Source organism: Macaca thibetana, chromosome 18 (assembly GCF_024542745.1).
Source record: "Macaca thibetana thibetana isolate TM-01 chromosome 18, ASM2454274v1, whole genome shotgun sequence".
Lineage (NCBI taxonomy): Eukaryota > Metazoa > Chordata > Mammalia > Primates > Cercopithecidae > Macaca > Macaca thibetana.
Window position 1 is genome coordinate 36,063,454 of NC_065595.1, and position 20,809 is coordinate 36,084,262.

The window sequence follows — 20,809 nt, forward strand, 5'->3', positions numbered from 1 at the left end:
GAGGCTGATTAAGGCTCTGACCCGGGTCTCCTGTGCCTTGGCCAGTGCTTTATACTGCAGTACACTGATTCTTTGACTTCTTTGACCATACGGCATTTTGAAATATCCAGAAGGCTCTCAATGTTGGAAATCAGAGTGCCAAAATAATGCTATCTAGCTGTGTAGGGTTCAGCTCAAAGCCAAATAATTTCCTTTCTGCACTGATAAGCCGCAGGGTATTTTCAATCAAGTCAACTAGGATGAGGCATCAATGACCAGGTGGATGGAGGGAGGTGAATTTTTGAAGAGAGGCTGCTCCTGGGGAAATCTGCATATAAAGCTGGCTGTCCCATGGAGTTGGGCAGGACGGGGTTCAGAGAAATGTCAGGAGTATTCAGTAGACAATCCTACCCCACTGAATTTCCTACTTAATATGATTTTCCGATTTAATCTTTTCCTAGTTCCAGATGGATATTTAATACTTTTTAGAGATTCATACTCAAGGGGACTATGATAGTGTGACTGAGACTTTCTTGAAATAACAAAGGGGAGAAGGAAAAAAAATGAATATTTATTAAGCACTTACACAAGATTTGGCAATTTTACATAAACATTCTTATGCGAATCTTCACCAAAAAAAACCTTAATGAAGTTGTGAGAAATATTCCTGTTTTATGGATGAGGAGGCTAACACTTAGGAAAGATAACTAACTTACCACAGGTTACCCAGGAAGCTGGACCCAGATTCAAAGTTTAGCTTATCTGACATAGAGAAGGTGAGTAATATGAAGAGCTTGACTGACATTTTGTAGAACAGTTTCTTAGATTTTAATTTTCTGTTTGTGTTGATTTCAACAAGACTCTTGGCTCTTACCTATACCTCTTTTCCCTTGTCTTAAAACCAGGCATTAATTCGGCTTTACTTTCTCATGGAGATGTTGAAAAATCAAATGAGACAATGCATTTGACAGTATTTTAAAACTTATGGAGTACTATGCAAATGTAAATTTCATGACAATGTAGATATTAACTAGATTTTTGAAAACCTAAGGAGTGGACAAATTTCTACATCGTTTTTTCAAGTCCTTTGGAAACTAATCAAAACCCATAAGGTCTTTTATAATATATTCTATTCCACTGGTTTATTAATAAATGCTCCGGCACAATGAACTGTTCTTCAACTATAAATTTAAATAAGATTACAAAATCCAAAACCTATATTTTATAGTATTCACAATAATCTGACCTCTCGATGTTCTGTGCTATTTTGTGTAAGGTGAATGAAATTCTAACATAAGTTGCCTTGTCATTGACACTTTTTTATACCCTGTTTAAATCTTTTTTCTTCAGAAATTAAAAAATAAAACTAGCAGTATCAGTAGTATCAATTTATAAATTGGCCGTTTATATGGGCAAGGTAAATTATTGGTGGTTAGAATACCATAATGATGTATATAAAGCAAATTTTCTATTTATTAAGACAGAAGAATAAACAATACGTTCATAACAATGAACAAACTTGGAAGAATAACTTCTTTTCTGACTTATTTTTCCACTTTTCCACTTGGGTGATTTCTTCTTCAGCAAATGGGGCCTAACTGATATGCTTTAGCATAGCCACATACATGTATTCCTGAGAGTAACAATATGAAGGACAATAAAAACATAAAATTCATTCTTGTGGGAAGCTTGAAGAAGTTTTCGTTATTGTAAAACCAATTCACGTCTACTGTTTATTATTACATAAGTGTAAAATGAAGTACTTAACAAAGTACCTTAGCTGCATTCACGGAGTCGGGTAATGAGAAAAGAGGTAAGTGACACTCCTCTCTTAAGTGTTCGTTTGCATGTACGAGTAGACACAGGGGTTGAAGAATCTCCTGAGAAAAAGTCTCAGGGAATGAGTATTCTGGATCCAGTGTGGTAGCTGAGGCTGGGGTTTCCTGCCACCCGCTCCTCTGGGAAATGGTGGTGGGATGTGCGGATGGGTTGCGAATTGTGTCACTAAAAGTCACTGCACTTTAGCATTCATGCCTCTTGCTTTGGGATCTACTGCTTCCCCACCCCTATCTTTAGAAGTGCTATAAAGTAAAAAGGGTGATCTTTTGTTAGAGGAGTTGCCACATGGGTTTTTGGCTGGAAGGTGCCGCAGGTCTGTACTAGGTCCAGAGGAAGTGGGACTGACTGGGCACATTCCCGCATGTCCTCCGGCAGCATCAGGCGCCAGAGCTTCATCCGACTCGGAGAGGTCGCTCTGGGGAGCCACTGGGGCCTGGAGGCTGTGGATGATCTTGATTTGACTGGCGGATTCTCGATATAGATAAGCCTCTTTAGTGATTCAAAGAACGACTTGAGGGAGGGGAAGTCTGGAAAAGTCTGGGCTCCTAGCCATGACGATTGAGTTCCAACTGTCAGGTTGTCAGTAGAGCCCCATAGCATTTGCAGGTTAAGAAAGCCTCTCAGATTGCCGGTAAATAATTAAATTATTCATAAACAAGCATATATAGAAGTAAACACAGATTCATTTCTACAAATCATTTAAATAAAATTATACATTGGGAAAATTTCAAGACCGCATCCTACAAATCTCTTTTAAAACTGCAGCCAAATGTATGCCATTGCTAGTAATAATAGTTTTACTACCAGGTGCCATTATTAACTGGAGGCGCCAGGGGAACAAGAGAAATGGCAACACAAACATTAATGGTAATACAAGCTGGGTGAAGTGTGGGGAAGGGAAAGCGGTGTAAGGTCGAGTACGGCTACAACTAGCATCAATGTTGGAGCGTGGTTGTAATAGGAGTGGTAAGAGCGTGGTGACTTTTTAGTTGTTTCTCCATATCAGGTACTTCCTAAAAACCATACATGTCTAGAAACATAAAAGAAGGACAGATAAAGGAACTATATTGAAAATGATGTTTTATTGGTATGGTTGAAGTTAGAAAATCTCATTGGTTAAAATTCCTAGTTCATAGCTACCCTCAGTCCTGAAGAGCCAGTGCAATACCAACAGCTCAGTCGGTTTCTTCCAGGGGAAGGAAATAGTTTCTGCATTACTCGACTCCCCGGGCACCTAGGACTGCTGCCTACTATGCTTCACTCACTTGTTCATGTTTTTCTGAAAATTGTGGACCAAAAGGTAACATGGATTTCAAATTATTTAGGGTCTAATAAGAGGAAAACTACCAAATCAATCACTATACTGTGATTATATGCCTAAAATAAAAAATACTCAAAATAAAGCTTGTGGTAGTGGAAGAATTTCAAAGCACTGCTGGAGATAGATGGGACCTGCGTGTTGACACTGGCTATAGGATTTCTCCTCACAAAAAATGTCATGAGGTTCACAGCTGGGCTTCTAGAATCTGCACACCAGCTTTTGTATGTATGGACAAATTTATATTGTTCTGTAATGAGCAAACATGTCTTTTATTATTTGTTCAAAGAAGTGTGTATTAACCTTTCTAGCTGCTGTAAAAAACAACTCCCAAAATCCCTGGCTTAAAGATGTGCTTTTCACTCATGATCGGCTCAGTTGAATTGGGGAGGTTCTACCTTTTACCATGGACTCCACGTTCTTCATTTGGGCTGGGCATGGTGGATCATGCCTGTAATCCAGCACTTTGGGAGGCGAAGACAGGCAGATCACTCCAGCCCAGGAGTTCAAGGCCAGCTTAGGCAACGTGGTGAAACCTCCTCTCTACAAAAAATACAAAAATTAGCCTGGAGTGGTGGCATGCGCCTGTAGTGTCAGCTATTGGGAGGCTGAGGTGGGAGGATAGCTTGAACGCAGGAGGTCAAGATTTCAGTGAGCCGTGATCACGCTACAATATTTCAGCCTGGGTGACAAAGTGATACTTTGTCTCGATAAATAAATAAATAAATAAATAAATAAATAAAGTCCTTTCTTTGATACTCTGCATCCAGACAGCTAATAATAACAGACAAAGAGTGGGGATGATTCTGTAGAACGCTTTAAGGGCATGGCCTGGAAGTGGCTGATATGAATTTTGCCCACATTTTATTGGGCAGAACTCATCACACAGCCTCATATAGATTAGAAAAAGTAAAAATAAAATAAAATAAAATAAAATAGTTTTCCTGGCCCAGAGGGAAAATTGAAATGTCTTGGTGAACATGTAGAATGATTTCTGCCATAGGTTTTATGACTCATGAATGGTTAGGAAACATTGCCTTGGGCATTCATGTGTGAAAGGGTATGTTTTGCAGAGTATTGTGATTTAGTTTGTCAGGCCAGCTGGGTCACAGAGGAATTGTTAGAACGGAGTCAGAGTGGTAGCGTATTTCTCTAAAACAATCTTGAAAGATTCTGATTTCCCTAGGAGATCTCTCCAGCAAGATTTGTGGGGCTTAGCATTCTATATTCTCCCAACCTCTTTCATCACTAAAGCTCTGGAGGAGAAAAAAATATCAGGAACATTCCAAGTACTTGCCACTCTCTGGGTGAGATTAACTACCTTGAGGAATATGAAGAAGACATCTTTCGCAATATTTTTTTCCTACAGTTTTGAAGGGCAGGGTGTGGATCTAGAGTTACCTCAAACTTGAAAGTGAGAATTGAACCATGCTTCTGACAGCACTGCCTAAAGGAAGTGAGGTGTTGTAACTTGGTTACTTGGCATTTGGTATTTGTCTCTGTTTGTTCCATAAAAACTTTTGAAACTGTTGGCGGATGTAGCTAACATTTGGTCTACTGCTATGAAGGATGTCAAGACCTCCAGTCAGATCTGTGGTTTTCCATTAGCCCTTAGGAATGTTTCTTTTGAATGCTGGCAGCATATTCCACCCATTCTCTTTACACTGATCATAGTAAATACGAATTTGCTTTTATAAAGAGAGAGTAGAGACTTAGGAAACTGAATTAATTTTAGCAAAATCAAATTAATTTTAGCAAAATCAATTAGGAAATGAGGAAAATAACTATTAATTTCTAAATGGGTATATATTTTCTATTTTTCACATGTATAGTGGTAAAGATTGTTACATAGTTACTGTTTTAAACACCTTCTGATCTTAGGATTAATATAAACTAATGATTTGAAAACCTTGATCACATACCTTAGCTGTAAAAATTGTGATCATAGATCTCAAATATATGCACATTTATTCATAAACCATATTCATGTGCAACTTTAATGATATATTTTGTGCATTAGAAGCCTATATAAAAGGTGGGTGTAGTGGTACACACCTGTAATCCTAGCACTTTGGGAAGCTGAGGCAGAAGAAACACTTGAGCCCAGGAGTTTGAAACCAATCTGGGCAGCATAGTGAGACCCAAACTCAAACAACAACAAACAAACAACAAAAACTCTATATAGAGATAAAAATTCAAATGGAAAAGATTACATTACTATATAAGTTGAAATTCCAGTAATTTCTTTCTACATTTCAGTGAGTGGTCTTGCCCACAATCTGGGTGTTTCTCACTTAAGAAGTTTGTTAACATAAACAAGACACTTTATGTAGTATTCTTTGAATCAGAGCTTCCTAAGCAATGAGCTAGTTGTTACTGTAAAACTTTGTTTTATGGGAATTCCATCTACATTTGTAGGATGCTGGATGCCACACAGTCATGCTGTTGAGATGGCAGGTTGCCAAATAGGCTCCTTTCAAGTCCTGGAAGAAAAAAATCTTTCTTCCCCAGAAGGCTTTGTCTTTGACTCAGCTGCTGTCAATTCATCATATCTCTAAGTCTCTACGATACGGAGAAAAATTAAGACCAACAATTTCTACTCCACCAAGGATAATTTCAAGAATCATAAAACAGATTTCCCCCTATTCACCTGAAACAGTGTTGGAGTCTGAAGCAAAAAGATCTGAGAGGTTGGAGAGGCTCTGTAAAACAAAACAAAACAAAACAAAAAACAGAAAACACAAGAAGAGACTAATAAAAATTGTAAGAGCTAGCACTTATTGAATACCCACTATGTGCTGGTAATTGTCCTTGCTAAGTAGTTCATACACATCATGTATTTTCATCCTTAAAAAAAAAAAAACCAAGAAATATGTGCTAATTATTATCCTCTTTTTACAATAAGTAAACTGCCTCTAAGATGAGTGGATAATGGAAAAATGTTTTGTTTCTGGAAAATAAAGAATGTTTAAATGACATGTTAGTTGTTAGGTGTGCCCCTTTGTCAGAAGGGTTTCCTGTGCTATGTAGGAAGTTGGACTTGTTTATCTTTTAGATCCTTTTTGGCACTTCATTTCTGTAAATATTTTTGGATATTTACTTTGTTCTTAGATCTTTCAAGATGCTTACCAAGCTCAATCTTGATCAAGTCACTTAATCTCAATGATTTTTAGTTTGATCATCTAAATTGGGGTTGCCCTAGCTTATTGGCCTGTCAGAAGTTCTCCTAAGAGTCCAACATGAGTGTATGTTTTGAGGACCATCAATGATCTTCCATTTGTCTAAAGCATCATCATCATTATTTTTTAAATGTGATATAATTTCTGTGTTTCAGGAATTTTCAGTTCATGAAGATATTTTACGTACAAGATAAAGACGTGTTCATAAACAGGGAACAGATAATCCTTTTCAATTTTTTCCTATTTGAGTCATACAATCTCAGATTTGGGACAGGGAAATAAACCACGAATTGATGAAAGGAAGTGGTCCTAATTCCTTTATAATGATTGTAATAATACATATTGTAATAATACAATAATAAACAGAAATTGTAATAATCCCTTGTATTTATGGACACCTTAAACTTTCATATTACTTATATATTAGTGATCTCACCTGATCCTCCTTTTGCTTCTCAGTTCCAGGATTATTTTTTTCCTTCAACTGACTGGATTGACTATTCAGACACCTGCGTCTGCTGTTAGCACAGTTTTTGGGGACTTTGATAGCGCACTTAGGTGTCCCATTTTACTTCCTCAGCTTTCACTCTCATCACAGTAGTCCCTTCAGCCTATCCTCCTTCTTTCATTCCTTCCTCTTACTTTTATTCCCTCCCTCTTTTCCTCCATAAACATTTAAGAATTCAAGGGTGTTTCATATGCCAAGCACTATGTTAGATGCTAGAGATGAATAGTTAACAAGGGTCTTCAGTCTGAAGAGATCAGTCTTATTGAGGAGATGGAGAAGAAAACAGATAAGTATGCTGTGATGGTGATATAATAGTGGTAAACAAAGGAGGTTCTGAAGAAGGTCAAGGCAGGGACCTGATTCCAACATAAAGAGGGAGGTCAGGGAAAACTTCCTGGAGGAAGCACATCCTGGGTTAAGTTGATCAGGAAGATTGGCAGAGGGGACAGTGTGAGTAAAGCCCGAAAAATCTGCTTCTTAGCTGCTCTTGGTTTCACTGAGGGCAAAGGAAAGAGTGCCGTGCTCTTGAGTTACAATGTTTCCGTCCTCAAGATCAGGGATTATTTAGAGTTTTGGCTTTAAAAGTCAAGCCATAGATCCTGTGAATTCTCAGAGACTGATGCCTTGAGCTTTCTAGACCACCCTTCCCTTTTGGTCAGACCTGAGGTGCTGATGGAGCCACTGGCTCCTGCTACATCTCTGGGTTTGCCAGTGATTAAGGGCATTTTTGTCTGAGTGCCTAAGTGCTGGGGCAGACTGCCCAGCTTCAATGAATCGATGGACTAAAAATTGTCTTCCCAGCAGGCACTGCCAAGCAGCCTCCAGCCAACACTACAAGCAACTGAGAAAAGATCCATTGAGCTCAGCAGGAGGCTCTGTTTCGGCTGACTCAGCTCCCTGGAAGCACTTCTCCAGTCATTTATATCTCTACTTTTCCTCTCTGAGCTCTGCTCTGTATCTCTGCTCTTTGTGCCAAGCTGGGAGGCACTGGGGTTTCAAATGGCTATGCATTATCAATATCTCAGTGGGCTTCTGACAGGGCATAAAGTAGACCTGACCCAATAGTCCATTCTTATTCTCTATTAGTTTAATTCACATTGGGTTTGGCCCAAGTCATAAAGATTTTAGTTCAAGAAAAACATTTTATAAGGTGATGAATGAGATTAATCTTGCAAAGATCGTGGAAAATAAAATATTTGCATTTGAAACCCAGAGTTTAAGAAACACGTGAAAGGTCATACAGCCAGTTGGTGGAGGAACTAGGTCTAGAACATGAAATTAGGCAGGGCTTTTGGCTAACTTCGCTCTTCTACAAATTACTATGTTTTCCTTTTTTTCTAGAGAGTATTTTTGAAAATAATATTCTATTATAACTGCAACCCTATGAAGTCATTAGGGCACACGGCAATGCTAAAACTTTGTTGATGAGGAAAATTGGGCAGACTTACCAAAGGTCACTCAAAGATAAGCCACAGACCTGGGATAGAATTATTTTTCTTTTTTTTTCTGGTGAGCCACATTGTAGAATTCCCTAGTTCAATGAGTCAGGACATGTGGTTTGAGAGATTATTAAGTTGGGGCCATTTCGGCCTCTAGTAAGCCATCAGTTTTGAGCAAGTCTCTTGTCACTCTGGTTTCCGGGATCCTTGCCTGTGAAATGTGTAGATTGGCCCTACTGTGGGCCTGTAAATAGCAGAATACTTATAGCAGCCAGACCTGTGGTGCCTTCTTCAAGGGGGCACCTGTGAGTCGGTTTAGCTGATGGCAGACACTCTGGAATGCCAGTCCACAACAGGGAAACCTTCTGATTGTTTCTGAGGACTTAGAAATAGATATTTTTGTGTAAAATCTCTTTATTTTTAATTGTCGATGAGACACACAAAATCAAAACAAACAGTGTTTGAGCCAAAAAAGAAATACATGAGGGCTAGAAGTAGCTTATAGATTGTCTGTTTGCAAAGTCTAAATGACAAGTTCTGCAGTCTTGGTGAGTGTTAACACTCCATGACTCCATACACCTTGGAATTCCTTCTAAGTTGTGTTCCTTTGAGTAACACAAGAAGATTACTTCATTATGTAAATGCATGGTAAATTTCCTTAGAGCTCATTTTCAACAAAATACATCTTAAATATCTAGTAAATAGCTTTGAAAGAGTTTAAGTATTAGGTCTTAAAGATATGTAATGAAAAGAGAAACCTTAAAGTACTCCTTTTTGTTTTTTTCTTTCTTTGGTTGGTTCCAATTAATAGATTTATTTTGGCTTTGAAATAACATTGCTCCTGCATTCCTTACAGTTGTCCTATGCCCTAGTCTCAACTGGAGGATAGATTTTTTAAAGACCAGAAACTGTTCTCTATATCTTTTCCTTTTCTCCTTGGCCAACATCTTATGTGAACACAGTTTGAGACTTGATAGTCACTCCTTTCCTTCCGGCCCTCTTTCATCCATTGGTGATTGTTCCTGAATTATACAATGGTTCTCTTGAGACAGGAATAATACAGGGTGGTCACAGAAGAATAAAAATTCTAGGCAATAGTTTAACATGACTAGAGGCTATGAGCTGATAAGATTCTGAAAAACAGGGTGTGGACCAAGTTGGCTAAGACTGACTGGACCCAACATGGCCCTGGATTCTACCTAGATTTCACCTGGGACCTCATTATATGCCCATTAACATACTAAATTACACACCCACCAGTGACATGAGAGTTCTGAGATCACACATATTTGGTGTAAAAGTGGGTGGCACCATGTTCTGAGAAACCTCCACCTTTTTCCAGGGATTTTCATAAATATTCAGCTCCTTGGTTAAAGAAACCAAGGTAGCAGTCCTAAACTCCACTGTGGGACTCTCTCTTGAGTATACCCTCACTCCCCATTCTTGAATATGTACTTTCTTGAGTGTATTTGTTTTGCAATAAATCGCCATACTTTCACTATTTTCTGACTCATCCTTGCATTCCTTCTCACGATCTTGTCAAGAGCCTGGATGCTGGCTGGGGTCTCTCCCAGCCCCCTGGTATCAGTCTTTATGTGATTGATTTCCTGACTCTTTTGATAGAGTCCCTCTTTCTCATACTGCTAGGCATATTCTCCCAAGCTCTCTTCTTGACTTTCTTTTATGCTACCTCAAATATCACCTTCATGCAGATAATATCAATATCTTCCTCCTTTATTCTACTCCTATATCTACCTAAATGCCCATCAGAAAAACTATCATTTTACTCAGCGAAATCGGGACCACATCCTGCCTTCCTTACTTCAATTAGCTATACCACCATGGAAAAGAGACAGCAGGTGTGAGATACACTGTTTGGTCAAATGTACACAATTTTTTTTTTTTTTTGAGATGGCGTCTCACTCTGTTGCCAGGTTGGAGTGCAGTGATACAATCTCAGCTCACTGCAACCTCCACCTCCAGCGTTCAAGTGATTCTCCTGTCTCAGCCTCCTGAGTAGCTGGGACTACAGGCACCCGCAACCATGCCCGGCTAATTTTTGTATTTTTACTAGAGATGGAGTTTCGCCGTGTTGGCCAGGATGGTCTCGATCTCTTGACCTTGTAATCCACCCGCCTCAGCCTCCCACAGTGCTGGGATTACAGGCATGAGCCACCGTGCCCGACCAATGTACACAACTTAATGCCTGAAGTGAATGTGAAGAGTAAGACAGAAGGAAGAGGCAAAAATGATTCTAAGTTACAAGTCTAGGTGATTTGGTATTTGTGCATACTGGCAATAAACATGAATAACATATCAAACCAGGGTCAGACAGGGGTAGTGAGTTTAAATCTGAATCATTAGTATTCAGAAAAAAACTAAAGATACCTTGAAATTTAGGCTAATTTGGAAGCTGAGGCCAGAGTTAAGAAGGTTTGCGTTTGAGCTACTATAAATTATTAATATTATTATTATGTATTTATTTATTTTTTGAAACGGAGTCTCGCTCTGTTGCCAGGCTGGAGTGCAGTGGCGCGATCTCGGCTCACTGCAACCTCTGCCTCCTGGGTTCAAGCGATTCTCCTGTCTCAGCCTCCTGAGTAGCTGGGACTACAGGTAGATGCCACCACGCCCAGCTAATTTTTTTTTTTTTTGTATTTTTAGTGGGGATGGAGTTTCACCATGTTGACCAGGCTGGTCTCAAACTCCTGACTTCAGGTAATCTACCCACCTCAGCCTCCCAAAGTGCTGGGATTACAGGTGTGAGCCACCACGCCCGGCTGCCCATCGTTTTTAATGCAAATAATTTCTTCGTGTCCTTATCCCAATCCAGTCTCAGTCTACCATGCCAGTGGATTCAATCCATTTGTCCCCAACTCCTCAACCGGTTCTCCAAATGAAAGTCTGTGGAAATGTGCAAAGCAGAAAACTAGTAAATAAGAAGCTGCTTTGCTAAAGTGGAGGTGGAGGTTTTCAAGGTTTCCACTCCAAGTCTCAAAGTCCCTAAAGGGACACCTTTGTGACTATGAAATAGGTTACCCTTCTGAGTGACTATCTAAGGAATGGGGCAAATGTTCTCCGTATTTTTTTTTTTTTTTTTTTGGCTCTTGGTACCCCGTATGTCTCAGAAATTTTTTCATGGAGGGCCTAGGTGAAAAGAAATACTTAAGCCTTATGTTTATTTTTAAAAAAGAGAAGTATTAAATATTCAGTATCTTAAGTATTAAAATTCAAATGATTTAATATTTGTCCTCACAGCTTACAAGCCATTTGAAAAACTAATATGTGTTTATGGAGAGAAATCATATTTTACTTTTATTCTTAAATAAGTACAATTACCTGCTAATGTAGGATATATGTGCTTGCTGGGCTCCACATATACTCTCAAATCTTGGAATTAGATTGTATACCATCATCTTTACTTCTTGTTTCACATTGATTTCTTTGCTGTACTTACTTTTCATTGCATGGAAAGATGAAAACCCAGCTTCGTAAAGATAGTACATCATCAAAAGGAATGTAATGCAATCTAATTTTAAAACTGTGAACTATCTTGAGCTAGTAGTTGGTGTGGTGTCTGCCAAATGTCAACTATTACGGTTTTCCTAGAAAATTTAAAATATCTGACAGCAACCTTGTGTGAGCACTGTGGCACTTTGAGGCGCCTCTGCTAATACAATTGGGAAACCATGGGAACAGGGCCAAGAATCAGCTCTCTGAGTCATGGGCCTGGCTCAGTTAACTAGATCGGTATCATAGGGTGGCCATGTCAGCACACTCTACCACAGTACCTTTATCACAGTGGAGGAGAGCTGAACTTGTTAATTCCTCATGCTTCTTTCTAGCTTTCATTCTTATGATAGAAGGAGTTTTAATTCTATCAGTGTTTCGAAGAAAGCTTGGAAAGAATTTGCTACCTTAAATAACAAATAGTCATTTTTCTGGATCCTTGTTTCGAAAGTGAGTATGGAGCTGGTTTTGAATTCAGGCATCTCATCCCTGCTACTCACCCCAACCTGTTAGTCCTGCAAACTCAGGATTCTCTTAGAAGAACTATGTAAGGAATTCTGTGTATGCTTAGTGTGAGACCTGGCAGAGAGTGAGAATAAATGTTTGTATGATTTAATGCTTTCAGAAGAGCAAAATATCTCTATGAACACAGTTTTGCTTAATACACCAGGAAGCACTTGTAAGATTCTCTTTTCCTTTTGGGGAATACTAGTTTGGGGTAGATTGAAAAAAAAAAGTAAGGTCTTTCCATTCAATATTTATAAAACCATGCAGGGCTTAGATAGAATGAAAACTGATTTGTTCATTAATTTTGACCAGAAAGAATGAATGAGTATTATTTGGAATTTGGAGCAGTTCAAGTGAAAAGAAGCCATATGAAACAATTTTCTATTCACTATCCAGGTGTGGAAAGAGAAAATAACGTTTTATATCTCTGGTTTTCATTGAACAGGAATTCTCACTTAATTATACATCACCAAATTTTTCTTGTCTTACATTTGTATTGTGAAGTTTTCTTTTAAAAGTGTTTTCCTGTTCCCAGGTAAACATTTTTAAGTAATAATATTACTTAAATATTATTAATAATAAAATAAGTAAAATATTTACTTATATTTTCTTTTAATAACTTTATAGTTTTACCTTTCACAGGTGGGTCTTTAATTCATCTATGACCCATCTTTGAATGTAACATTAGAGTTCTAGGTGTTTCTACAGATATAGTGAACCAGGTTTCCCACCACTACCTATCAAACCATCCTCCTTTCCCCATTGTTTATGGTACTCTTCTTATGTGTTATAGTAAATCTCTATATATGCAGTAATTTGTCCCTTGGCTCTATATTGATATATTTTTTCTATTCTTGACCATTAAATGCACTGTTTCTATTATTATGCCTCTGTAATATGTATTAGTACTTGATAGGGCAAATCCTCTGTCTTTAGTTTTCTTTTGGAAAGTTTATTCAGTTACTCCTGGACTTAGGGACTGTCTTCATTTATTTTGTGCTATAACAGAATACCTGAGACTGAGTATTTTATAATAAACAGTAATGTATTGGCTTATAGTTCTGGAGGCTTGGAAGTTCATGATCAAGGGGCTGGCATCTGGTGAGGGTCTTCTTATTGAATCATCTCATGGCAGAAGGTAGAAGGGCAAGGGAGGGTGACGGAGAGGGGTTGGTGGCAGTGGAGAAGAGGGAGAGAATAAAAAGGGAGCTGAGCTCCCCCTTTTATAACAAATCCACTTCTGAGATAATGACGTTAATTCATTGACTCCACCCTCATGACTTAATCAGCTCTCATTAGGCCCCACCTCCCAACCCTGTTGCATTGGGGATTCAGTTTATAGCACATGTTTTTCAGGGGATACACTTAAACCATAGCAGGGGGCAACACAGAGCATTGGAGAGGTAAAATGGAGTAGACGGACACTGTAGCGTTCAGATAGTAGCAGTAGATTAGATGTGCACTAAGTGTGATGAAGGGATCTTTAAAAATTAGTGAGAACAAAACCAAGAAACAGAATAGATGTACAATGTCATAACTTCTATAGAAATTTAAAAATATATATTTATATAAAATATACCTAATCTTAAGAACACATAAAAACAACAACAACAACAACAACAAAACCTTATTAAACACATTAGAATAGTTACCCTTATCGGGGGGGTAATGGTTGTGGATTTTGAGGATAGAATGGAAAAATTATTTTTAATAGTGTATAAAATAAAAATGAATTTATAATAAAGATTATAAAGTGAGCCTCATTTGAGATAAAAATACAATGATAATTAAAAAAATAAAACCACTTATAAATTTCTAAAAAAAAAAATCTAACTTTTCAGATTAGAGTTGGGGAAAAGCCACTTCCTTCCATAGCCTCCTTCCTTTTCCGGTGCACAGAAAAAAATAAAAACTAGGGGCAGAGCTGGGTTTCACTCGAAAAATCAGTTCCCCTAAACCAACACATCAGGGATTAAAGTTAGAAATTCTCACCAGGAGGGGCTGGGCTCATTTGATCTCGTCTTTTATGAGTTATTGGTATTATCTGGGACCAGCTGGTTGAGAAATCTGTCCCAGAAAGCTCCTTGACTCTGGTAGGCCCTAAATATAAACATGCACATATCCCTGCCTGAGTCACTCAGCAATCCACTCTGCTTCAAAGAAAAGAGCACTTTGTTCAGGAGCACAGTGCCCTGAGCAAGAGCTAAAAGCGTCCTCTTTTCTAATTGTCAATTATCTCTACACTCCAAGATAAACATTTCTCTTTTAACATCAGACTGGCCTGGAAGGTTCATTTAGGACATGGCTATTTGAAGGACTGCAGAAGGGGGGATGTGGGGGAATACACAGAAAGCAAAGAGACAAAGTTTAAAATCAAAACACACAGTCTGCGTCTTCCGATATATTTCAAATATATTCCTAATTAGAGAATGCCAATTCAATAGCCTGAGATTCTAGAGAAGGAAGAGGTAGGTAGGTGACACAATTAAGTAAGTCTCTATTTTAAATAACTGCGGTTGGGATGGGTGGAGGGTATTCCTAGAGGATATTTTTTTCTCTAAAAAAATTTCCTTTATTTGAAGAAGGACTGGAAGCATTTCATACATATACATGCAGATGCTCTTCGACTTACAATGGTATTATGTCCTGATAAACTCATCATAAAGCCAAAAATTCTAAGTCTAACCATTGCAATTTGGGGACCATCTGTATATGTGTATATGTATATCCATGTATACATATGTATATGTGTATATGCACACACATATGTATACTTTTAAAAGATGGTTTGGTGTTTCTTGCTATGAAAGCAAAGCTTAGCTCAGGAACTTTCCAAAGACCCATTTTCTCTAGTTCATTTACGTAATTGATGAGATTGCAATTGACTTGACCTCACTTGGAAGCCAGGCCAGAGATAATTTAATTCAGTACCTTCTGAAATCTGTTGTATTACCATGATTCAAAATAAGAGAAGAGGATCTAGTAAGAAAGAACAGGAATATTTGTTTCTGTGTAACAAATAAGTAAGGCTAATACTGAAGGATTTTTTCCTGAAGTTAATCCTCCAGCAAGTATCTGCTTTGGAGGATAAAATAAAGTCAAATTCCTTCTGCCCATGTTCCCTCCCTTCCATTTTCTCCCCTGAGTGACCCTTTCCTCTTTCTCCTATCCCCTCCTTTACATCTCCCTTTGCCTGGCATACTTAAAATCCAGAAATCCATGTGCTAATTAGTGTGGTTATGATTTGCAACCTGTCCAATGATGCCAGGAAGTGAGACGCAACCTTTTCAAGTTTAGTAGCAACCATGTAATTCGAGTCAAAACAGAGAGATGTGTTCAGTTAATTTGGAAGGAGAAGGTGATTGGGATTTGTATATTCAAAGTTCAATGATGACAGGTCACATTCAAGGGGGACAGTCTGCGTGTTAAAATGCGCCAATAAAGTCAGGAACTTTCTAGGCCAAGCAGAAGGAAGAGAGATTGTTTCTGTGGAATGAGCTGTTAAATGTGGAAGCACAAGAGAATCAGGAAACCTGTTTTCAATCAGACACAAAGATTATTTCTACTTCTTTCCAGTCCCAGTAATGAGATTTTTAAAAAGAGTAGCGGGGAGTAGTGGATACTTGGTTGTCCAATTATTAACCTAGATAGATTGTTAGTTTTGAGATGGTTTTTTTTGTTGGTAAAGGAAAAAAGAAAATATATGGATTTTTGTTCTGGGAGCCACTGGGTGAATTTTGCCTCCAGAACTTCAGCCTTTTTGGCATGATGCTTTGCCCACCAGTGCCCAGTTAGCATTCCATATGACTCTTTGGAGTCTGGACTGTTGCTTTAGCCAAAATATGGATGTAAATAAGGGGAAAGTTCTGCTTATTCTGGCTTGGGAAGACAGAAGAACAGATTTGTGTGGCTGGCAAGGACTCATTCTAGGGTTAACACCCAAACGACAATGGCATTTGAAGAATCAGAATCTTCCATCTTAAAACTCCAGTAACCATTAAGTTTCTGGGCTGTCACAGAGAAACTTATTAGGATTGATGATTCTTAATTAGAGTATTCCTTTAATTAGTGCTTGAGCCATGGTTATTTACTAGAAGACAATGTTTGCAAATATTTTCTGTATAATATAGATAATATTTCTGAACAGTTCCATCTATATTCTTAATAAAGAAGTAGTCCAGTTTTTCTAATATTATCTCTGAATATTGGGTAAGTTGTTCAGACTGTCTGAGCGTCAGTGGAATACTGATACCCACAATGTAGAAGTGTTAAGGAGTTTGAATAAAATATCACGTGTAATACAGCTAGCACACAGTGAGTCTTAATTACTGTTCTTTCAAATTCCATATCCATAGACTGAAAGTTCTTTAAAGAGATAGACCATGTCTTAATATATTTTTATTCCCAATTTATAATACAACATCTAGTTCAGAGAAGGGGCTCAAGAAATGTTTACAGATTACCGAAAACATTTGCCATATAATTCTGCAGGCTTTGAGTTCAAAGTTTTCCATGGGCTTTGACTCTTTTGCATGATCCATTCAGCTTTTGAATTTTTTGTTGTTATATCAAGTGGACATCTAATTAGTGTTTTTTTAAGGGGCTTTGGGTTCTGGTCATACTGTCTGTTAAACTAATGGCCAAGCTCTGGACTGATCTTGATTTTGTTTCTACCAAACCATTCTGAGAGCCCACAGTGACCCTGTATTCTGGTGATTACTTAAAAGGGCAATGGCCATTGGCCAACATGCAAATGTGATTGATGTTGATGTAATAAAAGCAGAAGAATAAAGGACATCTTCACTTTGTCTCTATTTAAGGGCGGCCTTCTGGAAGCAGCTCACTGCTTCACTGTGCTGTAATGTCATTACTGGGAGGTCTACTTCTGCCAGTCAGAAATGGAAGTGATTGAGGGATGCAAGACTTTTTTTATGCTTCTCCACCTCAGTCCACCAACACACACACACACACACACACACACACAAATACACACACACTCTCATATACCCACATGCACATACACATACACATAAAGTAGACCTTCACTGCTAATTATGGCATAGTTTTCATCTGGTGGAACAAAAAATGCCAGCCAAGTGAGTCATATTCTGATTTATTGAATAAACACTTTCCATGTGAGAAGCAGAGAGAAAAATGAAACCATTGCCTGTTAGAGCTGGAAAAGGCTAGTGTTTCCAACACACTGAATGGCAGTTCTAAGTTGGGCTGGCTGCCGCAGGATCACCTGGGGGAACTTTATAAAGAAACTGGCTTCCAGGTCCACCCTTGGAAGTTTTCAGCCAAAGCTCTCTTAATGATGCTGAGTTTGACCAGTTTAGGCAATAACTGTTTTTTCCAATCCTTTACTTTTACAGCAAAAAACATGAAAGCCCCGGAAGAAGTGACTTGTCAAAGTTTCTTTGGGAGTAAGATGAAGAGCTGAGAGAAGGGAAAGCAATGAATACTTAGTAAATGTGAGAGTTTAATGGATGCCTTATGCAGAGCCCTACATATTTGGTTTTATTAGCTCGTTACCATGGCCTTGGGAGAGAGGCATTAGAGAAGAGACATAACTGAACTGCTCTAAGTTGATAGTATATTGACATGCTATACTTTAGTTCCTGAGCCTGGATTCTGTTCTGTTCAAAACCTTTGCTGGTTATGTTTGACTCCGGAATTCAATGTTGCGAACATTTGGCCTCTGAGTTGATAGAACAAGTGGTTAGTTGCAGGTCAGTCCCCTACAACTAACTTTATTTCAAAATATTTCAATAAATAATTATTGAGAAAATACTATGTGTAAAGTGCAATGTTAGGAACTTGGAAGTGAACATGAAGGACACAGTTTTTGTATTTATAGAGACTACATTCTTGAGGGTGCTATGATAAAAGAAGCTATGCAAATAAAATGTGATGAGAGTTATGCTAGGGGAAGTAACAAGTGCTTTGAGGATAAGTAGCAGGAAAACTTAAGCCAGACTCAGGGCCAAGGGAAGCCTTCCCAAATCTGACTGCTAGAAGATGAACAGAAGTTAGCTAGGTAAAACATGGTGGAGCAGGAACATGGGCTCAGAGGGGGAGATGTTTCACAAGACGAAACAGCATTTGTGAATTCCAGGAGTCTAGACATTGGGTGAAGAGTTCGCATTTGACCAGTTCAAGGAACTGAAAGAACCTTATTATTTTTGGAAAGAGAGGAAGAGAGGCTAGATGTGAAGAGGTAGGAAGCCTCCAGATGGAGAAAAGCCACGAAAACCCCATTAAGGTCTTTGGATTTTATCCCAAAGCATTGCTAAGCCAATCTTGTAAAAATGATCTGGGGATTAAAACCTGGGTGTAATATAAACAGGCTTATAGTTTGGAAGATGCTTTGATGGCAGTGCTAGTGATGGATAGTGGTAGATTGAGCTTGGAGGCAGCGATGCCAGTTAGGAGACTATTTCATTAGGAGACCAAAGCTGTGTTTATTATTCATCCTTGGAGTTTCAGCACCTAGCACACTGCCAGGTAGCTAATACATACCAAGTAAATATTATTTGAATGAACAGATGTGGAAATAAACATTCTTTGGTAAAACCATCCACCAAATATTTCTTGCTTATTCTGGCTTCTCTTTGTTCAATCTTCCCCTTCCCTCAGGCATACATAGGCTTTTATTGTCACCCAGGCATACATAGGCTTTTATTTTCAATCTACCTGATTAAATACTTACCACACATTCATGTTCAACTTAAGACTAGCTGCTTCTTGAAGCCTTTCAATTTTATTTATTTCCCACCCCTCCCAATTCCAATAGGACTTTCAGCCTGTTTAAAGCTTCAGGACATTTTACAATGTATGATATCGCTCCATGTGGGTGAATTTACAGCTGCTTCTTAATTCAATACTTTTTCATATATGAAGGCAAATATTATCTATCTATCTATGGTCTATCTTTAAGACTAGGAGGCTTGGATGAGCTAGACTCTTTCATGTATGGTTATGGAAGTATATAATCCCTTCCTGAAAAACAAATATGGTTATATACTCACACACACATATATATTTCCATATATATATATATAAAAATACACACACATATATAATTTATATCACAATTTGCTTATACCATTTGACTCAGAAATTTTTCTACCAGGAATCTATGCAAAGTAAATTGGTAAAAATGACAACAAAAATGTATGGTCAAGTGTATTTATCTCTGCCTTTTGTGATTTTCAGAAATTAGAGACAACCTAATTATTGAAGCATGGGAAGAGGAGAGGTTAAATAAATCATGCTATATTCATGTGTGAAATATGTAGAAATATGATTTTTGGGAAAAGTTAACAAGGAATCATATTTTAAACAGTGAAGTTATAAGCCAATAATATGGATTTTTTCAATATATTCTAATATTTCTACTATTATAGTTAAACTACCAATACAAATATTATGTCAAACAACTATTTTCTGTTCTTTTCTACTGCAAATTGCCCATAGTTGGCAAATAGGATTACCATTCACCATTTAGAGAACTCCTCACACGCCTTCCTGGCAGCCGCTGCAGAAAAAGAAGCAAGCTTCCAAGCCAGGCCCTTTGAAAAGAGGGGAGATGGCTCTCTCTTCCTCTTTCCTACTCCAGGCCCGCCTTTGGAGGGCTGCCATCCTCACATTTGCCTGAGCCAAATCTTCAACCCACCTGTCCAAGCATCAGGCTGCTCACTTCTGATTTACCTCCTCTGGATGTTCTGGGGAGTGAAACGCTGACAGGCTGTGGCTATGGCACTGGATGACACAGCAACCTGGGAGTATCTCCGCACAGGATTCCAGAGCTGAGATTTGCCAAACTGTTCATCTTTTTCATCTTGGCAATTGTTTATGCTCTAAAAGCAATTACTGCAGGCCAAATGCGCATCTTCTCTTCCTCTGAAGAATTATATTAGACCTGGTTCTTGTCTTATTCGACTGCATTGGAACATTCCTATTCCCACAAAGCTCAATCCAGTGATGGCCTGGCCTACTTTGGTGGGAAACAAATGCTAGGAGAGTTGTTATCACATCCCATAAATGCCTGGGATGAAAGGCCCTGAAGTGCAAAGTATATTGTGGTTATCTCTTGGGTGGGGGGAAAAAAACTCTCTAATGCAAAACAGTAGCAGCAACACAGCCAGATGGCAGGAACTTCTGTCAGGAACAAATTTCCTCATCCCTCTGGAGGACAATGACTGATTCCTCATAGGTCTCCCCTGACATGATACTAAGAGTGAAGATATTTGTTTTAGCATCTCCCATCTGCAGTGTTCCATAGGTCCCGAGTATATATTCTGACTGGCTCCCTAAAAGAAAACCAGGCAGCACATGCAGAGCTTGGACACTGTGTTGGACTGAGTTTTCATGTTGTCTCAGAGACAGAGTCTTGCTATGTTGCCCAGGCTGGACACAAACTCCTGGCCTCAAGTGATCCTCCCACCTCAGCCTCCTGAGCAGCTATGATTATAGGCATAGGCCACCATGCCTGGCTCTAAACTGTTTTAAGATCTGAGAATATGTT